Source organism: Triticum aestivum, chromosome 4A (genome assembly GCF_018294505.1).
Source record: "Triticum aestivum cultivar Chinese Spring chromosome 4A, IWGSC CS RefSeq v2.1, whole genome shotgun sequence".
NCBI lineage: Eukaryota > Viridiplantae > Streptophyta > Magnoliopsida > Poales > Poaceae > Triticum > Triticum aestivum.
The window spans coordinates 28,283,009-28,290,620 of NC_057803.1; the positions used below are offsets into that span (position 1 = coordinate 28,283,009).

At 48.4% G+C, this 7,612-nt stretch overlaps 1 long non-coding RNA gene across 3 annotated transcripts; it reads left to right on the plus strand.

Moving 5' to 3' along the window:
• Nucleotides 1–3,876: 3,876 nt before the first annotated feature.
• On the plus strand, nucleotides 3,877–7,252 carry LOC123084905 (uncharacterized). Of its 3 annotated transcripts, XR_006439456.1 has the most exons (5): nucleotides 3,879–4,233; nucleotides 4,346–5,209; nucleotides 5,285–6,212; nucleotides 6,413–6,469; nucleotides 6,968–7,249. It is a non-coding gene; the product is annotated as an uncharacterized lncRNA (long non-coding RNA). The 3 variants fall into 3 exon arrangements; XR_006439455.1 differs by having other exon boundaries at nucleotides 3,877–4,233; nucleotides 5,285–7,252; XR_006439457.1 differs by having other exon boundaries at nucleotides 3,877–4,233; nucleotides 4,355–5,209; nucleotides 5,285–7,252.
• Nucleotides 7,253–7,612: the final 360 nt, after the last annotated feature.

Sequence of the window (7,612 nt, forward strand, 5' to 3'; positions counted from 1 at the left end):
CTTCCTTGCAGGGGTGCACCACATTTCCCAACACGCTTGATCCCCTTTGGCCGGACACACCTTCCTGGGTCATGCCCGGCCTTGGAAGATCAACACATCGCAGCCCCACCTAGGCACAATAGAGAGGTCAGCACGCTAGTCTAAATCCTATGGCGCAGGGGTCTGGGCCCATCGCCCATTGCACACCTACACGTTGCGTACGCGGCCGGTAAGCAGACCTAGCCTCCCTAATATAAGAGCAAGCGTTCCAGTCCAATTCGGCGCGCGCCGCTCAGTCGCTGACGTCACGAAGGCTTCGGCTGATACCACGACGTCGAGTGCCCATAACTGTTACCGCGTAGTTGGTTAGTGCGAATAGGCCAGTGGCCAGACTCAGATCAAATACTAAGATATCATTAAGCGTGTTAATTTAATTAACCACGGACGCCAACCAGGGCCAGGACCACCTCTCTCTTGGGTGGTCTCAACCTGCCCTGTCGCTCTGCCACAAAGTAACAGTCGGGGGCCGTCGGAAACCCAGGTCCACCACTACCTAGATGGAACCACCTGCCCCTTCAGCCCCCACATCGGAATCACTTGCGGGTACTATATGAGCCGACCCGACTTTAGTCACCACAAGTATCATACATTATGTATAAAAAAATAAACCCGTGATCACCTCCCGAGTGATCACGACCCGATAGTATAGCATGGCAGACGGACAAGAATGTAGGGCCACTGATGAAATACTAGCATCCTATACTAAGCATTTAGGATTGCAGGTAAAGGTAACAACAGTAGTAGCAAGGACAGGCTATGCATCAGAATAGGATTAACAAAAAGCAGTAACATGCTACACTACTCTAATGCAAGCAGCAAAGAGAAGAATATGCGATATCTGGTGATCAAGGGGGGGGGGGCTTGCCTGGTTGCTCTGGCAAGAAGGAGGGGTCATCTTCGATGTAGTCGAACACACGGACATCGGCAGCGGTCTCAAGGTCTACCGAAAAGAAGTAACGGAGGGGGAACACAAATAAATGATAGAGCAATCAAAGCAACACAAAGCATAACATGGCAATACGCGATGCTAGGGGTGACCTAACGCAGTATTAGGCGATACCGGCGAAGGGGGGGAAACATCCGAGAAAGTATTCCTGGTGTTTCGTGTTTTCAGACAAACGGACAGGAGGGAGAAGGTTGCAAGTCCGCTATGCTAGGGACGCATGGCGAATGAACGGACTACATATTCTGATTCATCTCATCATTCTGAGCAACTTTCATGTATAAAGTATTTTCATTCAAGTTACGGATTATTTTCTATGAATTTCCAAAGTTTTAGCAATAATCTGAAATTTTTGGATTTATTTTAAATTCAAGTTGACCAAGTAAACTTGACTGGTCAAATGTAAAATAGTGTAGGGGGGTCCCACATGGCATAGACTATAACTAAACAAATAAATAAAAACTAACCTAATTAAATGGGCCCACATGTCATCTACTACTAGAGAAATTTAGCACTAGTTAATTCTAGCTACACCTAGTGATACTAATCTAAGCAGTACTAATCTAAGCAAGGACCGGCTACACACTCACACACACACACACACACACACACACACACACACACACTGCACACACTCAGGCGCGCACACACAGCACACACTCAGGCACACACACACACGGGAGCAGCGTAGAGCAGTGGCAATGTCCGCAACACAACAGCGGTATCCAGTGGCAGCGGCAACACGACGCAGCGGGAGGTAGCAACTCGCAGTGCAGTAAACAGCAGCAGTACGCCGCAGTAAGAAGCAGGCGGGGACATGCTACCAGGGCTCGGTAGTGGGCGCGCGCGGCCTGGCGGCAGTACCAGCAGTACAACGGCGGCGGAGCAGCACGAAGCAGCAGCGGGCAACAACGGTTGTGGGCGCGAGGAGCGTTGAGTGGAGGCGGATGCGGGCGGCCGGAGGCTAGCGCGGGGAGCGGCGGTCAGAGGCGGTAGCGGCCAAAGCAAGCAGCAGCATCAGTGCTGGTACCAGCGGGCAGCAGACGCGGCGCGCGGTGAGCGCGACCCATCGGAAGGCAAGGCGCGGGCGACACGCGAGGAACACGGGCATGGCGTGGACAAGGAGTGACCCAGGGCAGCTAGGACGCAGCGGGAGCGCGACCACGTGCGGTGAGCGTGCGGGGAGCAGAGCTTCGGCTACGGCGACAACTGACGGGCACGGGAGCGGTGGTAAACTATACAGGTCGAAAGGATAAGTGAGGGAATCGGCAGAGGGGCTCACCCCGGTGCTCGTGGATGACGTTGGGAGGTCGGGGGAGCTCGGGAGGCGGCAAATCTGACGACGAACGGCGGCGGCCGTGGTGGGGAAGACGGCTCGATCCACGCGTATGGTGCGGCTCCGGTTGAACGGACACACGGGGATGACGGAGTCGACAACGAGGAAGTCCATGGACAACCTCCCGGTCACCGGGGAGGCCAATGGCCGCCGGGACGGCGACGACGCATCGACGACACCTCGAACACGAGGTTCACAGGAGAAGCGCGAGTGGGAGAGGGGAATATCAGGGCTAGGGTTCGTCAACGAGGTCGGGGTAACACTTATACACCTCCAGGAGCGCTCGGATGATAGACACGAGGCAATTCGGGTATGGACGGCGTGTGCGCGCGAGCACAGAGCCATGGCGTCCCTGCCTCGGCCTTCCTCCTATAGGTGAAGTATAGGAGAGACCGGTGGTGGGCCGCGTAGTGCTACGGTAGCACTGGGCCTATACTGCATAGTGGTCATTGCCTCCTTTTTTGTATAGACTGTTATGTATTTCTTTCCTGTTTTTCATTATTTTTATAGTAAATGAATTTAGTTATAAGTGGAATTTTGCACATAATTACTAGGTAGGATTTTGAAGCAGCATACAAGGTCTCAATTTATTTGGAAAAGTTTCACCATTTCTTTAAATTGTAACGGGTAAATTAAATGCTACTTGTCCAAATTTAAATAGGTTAATGGCATTGTAGGTGCTCAAATAATGTTGGATCATACATCTACTACACCTATAAAAGAAAGAGAGGGGCAGATCCAAACAATCACACCCATCCATTAGCAATATCTAATGGTCATTAATCTTTCTGTGTTTAACGCTACCAACCACGCCCTTAATCGATCGCTAACCACGCACTTAATCGATCGCTAACCAGCCACGCCCTTAAAAAAAAGAGAAACAACTGTACGCACGATCTCTCGCCCCCCTCCGCACGACCTCTTGCCCCCTCTTGCTCCTCCCCGCGCCGTCCGCCGCCCGTCGCTCCTTCGCTGCGGGAGCCGCCCACCGTTGCGCCTTTCGCCGCGGGACAGTCGGCGCCGCCGCCGCGGGCGCCGCCGTCCTTCGCTGCGGGAGTCGCCACAGGTCGCGGCCGACCGTCGCGCCCTTCTCCCTCGGACAGCCGGAGGCCGCCGCCCGTGCGCGCCGGGGGCTCTGCCGGAGACCTTCGCCGCGGGACATCCGGAACCGCCGCGACCGTCAGTAGCCGCCCGCCCATCCTCTCCCGCCTCCCGCTCATCCTCACCCTCCTCCCGCCGCCCGCCGGCCTCTGCCGCCGCCGCCGCCCTCCTCCCGCCCATCCTCTTCTCCTCCGCCGTGAACGTGAGCAGCCGCCCGCCGGTCCTCCTCTGCTGCCCCAACAAGGTGGGAGAGCGTGAGCATCCCGCCGGCCTTCCTCTGCTGCCACTCCCGCGAGCACGCCCTCGGGCAGTTTGGCCCTTGCCCGACTTCTTCCCCCCACATACTCCCCGCCAGCCACCGCCGCCTCCGTCTGCACGCCACCGGAACACCACGCCCACTCTCCAGCTGCTCGGCCGCCCCGTCCACGCGCCGCCCGGTCCGGCCCCTTCCCGCCCCATCCACAACGCGCCGTGCCCAGACGAGAGCCGAGCCATCAGGGCCGCCGCGCCCAGCCGAGCCGTCGGGGCCGCTGGCGCGCCGCCCGGTCCGCCGTCGCCACCATCCCTCCTCCACGCACTGCCGCCTCCGCCGAGTAAGAGGTGCCCCGCGAAGGGGAAGTCCCTCCAGGGACGGCGCAGTCGGCGAGCGCCGCGTAGGCATCGGTGAGGACATGGGCGAGGGAGGTGGCCCTGTTGTGCGCGGCGGGGAGGCAGATGCCGACCGCATGTCTCCTCTCTGAAGGGGTGTGCCTGCATCCAATGGTGAGGGACCCTAGCTCCACACCCTTTTGTCGTTGATGAATGAAACCTGCAGGTACATCTCTTTCTTTCTCTAATCTACTTTTCCTCTCTCACATACACAGTTCTGCACCTTCTCTGCCACTAACACGATGGAATGAAGCATCTTGCCTGATGTCTTTGTTTAGTTTCTGTAGGTGAAGGTTCTGAAGTTCTTCCCCACGCGGTCCCATACTGTCGCAGCACAGGTAATTGACTGCCTGCTTTTCTAATGCCTGTGTTTTCAGTAGACTGCTGGTGTATCCTGTCATTCTGTGTATGTTGCAAACGGGAAACTAGAAGATTTATTGATGGGATTGCCCGCTTACCTTCATGGGGGCTTCAGTTGGATTGCTGATGTTGCCACTAGATTTATTTGTGCAAAGAAATCTGGAACACAGAAGATGGCAATTGCATGTTGTGCACGGACTAATTGGCTGGTCATTCTGGGGGTATATGCTACTGTTTTTAAGGTACACTCAGTGTTCTACTGTTTTTAAGGTACACTCAGTGTTTATTAGCATCGAGTTACATGGTAGACATGACAGGAGAAATAAATTGATATTTTCGATAAAGAAACGAGAAATAAATTGATAGGAACTCTCTGTGTGTCCTCTCCAGATTAGGAGGACACGGAGAGACACAGAATCGAGAAATGAGTCCTCTCCAGATAGATTAACAGTATTGTTAGGCTGGATAGCTCTGAACCCCATTCCAGGGTCACTATGGTTGGTGATAGTGATTTCAAGATCATCAAAGTCTATCGTACAATATCTCTATTTGTTATTCAACTTAGCAAATTTTCATCTTCATTTAGATATTACTTATCCATCTTACAACTTCATGGCATGTTTGCTTTAAGATGTCTTGCAGGTGCTATGTTTATTTTTGTAGAAGTTTTTCTCTCCTGGATTTTGCATCATTTATTCCCAGGATGATTGTTTTCATGACTATCAAGAAATCAGATCGAGGCTATATTCAGTTCATGAACTGCTGAAACAAATACATCCCAGGTGTGCTTCCTGATCTTGCTCTAAGGACAAATATAACCTTCTCCTTTCACCACCAATCCTTTTTCTTATCTTTAGGTTAATGGCCTTCTTTCTCGCATGAAGGACGGGATGATAGCTACCCGGAAGCGCAAGATATTGTTCATGAATTCGACAGTGATTTAGTGAAATTGTGAAATCCCTCCTTCTGCTCCTCCCAATCTTTCAAATTGATTTGTTTGATCTTCTCTTCATTCTGATTAAAATTTCTTATCGTTCTCCTAATGGTCCAGCCAATTAAGAAGAGAAGATAGGGAGGAGAAAAATGTATGACACAAGAAGAGATGCCTTTAGAAGCAGCCTAAACAGGGATGACTTATATCTCCTTCTACCCTTACATATATTTAGAATGTACTGGTAAGAGAGGAGGAAGTGAAGAAAAAGGTTGCTGTTCAGAAAGACGCTTATGAGGATCCTACAGTTTGATTTTACTCTAGAGATGGCAATTGCTCTATCCCTAAATAGTGGAGTTAGCAGCTACTTTTTACATTTGCATATCCATTATATGGGTCTGCATCATACATGTGCAGATAAATAATTATCAGCCTGGTAGAGGAGAGGAATTATATCTTGAATTCATTGATGCCACATCATTTTGGTCCGTACTTTGTACAACTTGACTGTACAATCATGATGCTTTGTTCACAACCTATATAAAATATTGTATTAGTAACTTCAAAATTAATTTTGCATAGCTTTTTGCTTATGCCAAGAAAATCGACAGAATATTTATAGCACTCTGGGGGCAAAATGTTAAGTTTCTAGGCATGATTTTTATATGCTAGAATATGTCTTTGACCTATGGAAAAAAAGGGGTTCATTATTTGTTTTCAAGAGCTTAGGTGCAAGTAAGCAGCCCTACATTCAACCATATTTCTTACTCTTCTATCCATGAAGTGTTTTCAAATACTGTCTTTTTCTCTTGACAGATGCCATCCGAGGAAAAAACTCTTGACACGGCATTGTGGTAATCTCTGTTCTGTTGTAAACATGTTTTTACTACCATGTATCATCAAGCATTTAAAACTTTATTAAGAGAACATGGCATTCTATATATGCTCTAGGTAAAGTTGCGTTGGATACACAATTCTTGTTTTTTTGTATTTGGGCAAGCATTCATGTATGTGAAAATAAATATCTTTCCTGTATGGTTTTATATCTCGGCAGAATATTACTGGTTTTGCTACCACAACATGCAAAATATGGTGTGGGTGAGAGGCCAAGGTAAATCTTTTCCTACTCCACATCTGAAATATTTCCAAATATCACCCTCAAAGGAAAACTTTTCTTGCTCTTGGCTCATTGACTGAATAAACAAAGCATCACAATATGTAGTTCAATGATATTTAGGTACTGGTAATTATTTGTTGGCATATTGTTTGTCTGCATATGTCATCTATGAGCCCATTATTGACTTTTCTAAATGTTGAGACCATTTTTTTGTGGAGTTTGATGCTCTTGCAGTTATCTAGCCTCACATGATTTGACTGTTTGGCGGTATTTAGGTTGATACTTTGCTTTCAGATTTGTTAGCAAGAAATGCATTCCTATTTGTTTTTCTGGCCGTTAGAGAGAACAACATACAAGTGTACTCCAGTTGCTTCTGTTTGTAAAACAACTAGAATGTAATTAAGCACGATGCAGTACTAGCATATGAAAGACTTAATAAATGGCATCCCACTTTTTTGTAACATATATATGCCCTGTTCGGATATCCACCAGATCCGTGGAATTAGAGGATTTGCGGAGCACCTACTTTCAGCCTACAACTCCGCCGGCTCCGCGAGCCGAGTCTGGGAGCGGAGGGACACCGAACACTCCCATATTACCGTCTCTATGCAGCAACATGACGACAATGGCATCCCACTTTTGAAAATACAACTTGAGCAACACCGCATACATTGTGTATCTATTTAATTCATATACTTGGGATTGTTTTATTTTATATTAAACTAAAATGTAGCACATTTGGTCAACATTTGAGATGTGCATTATTTGATTCATATATATATGGGATTGCCTTTTTTATATTGATGTCTATCACATTTGATCAAAATTTCAGACGTGCATTGCACGTGCATGTTTACTAGTGACAATTAGTTTGTGAATATTTGCAACCCAGTGATTTTTTTATTTTTTTGAAACTATTATTTGACCTGTTATTTGAATTTGTATTTGAACTCAGTTTGAAGCAAGTTTAGCAAAATTTTAATTATGATGACCTGGCATCATTAACATGGGTTTACTATAGCTTAACTATCGGGGTGTCACAAATCTCCTCCACTACAAGAAATCTCGTCCCGAGATTTAAGAGCTGAAGTAAGAGGGGAAGTCCTGGTCACGAAATTGTAGCGAATCTTCTCGGTC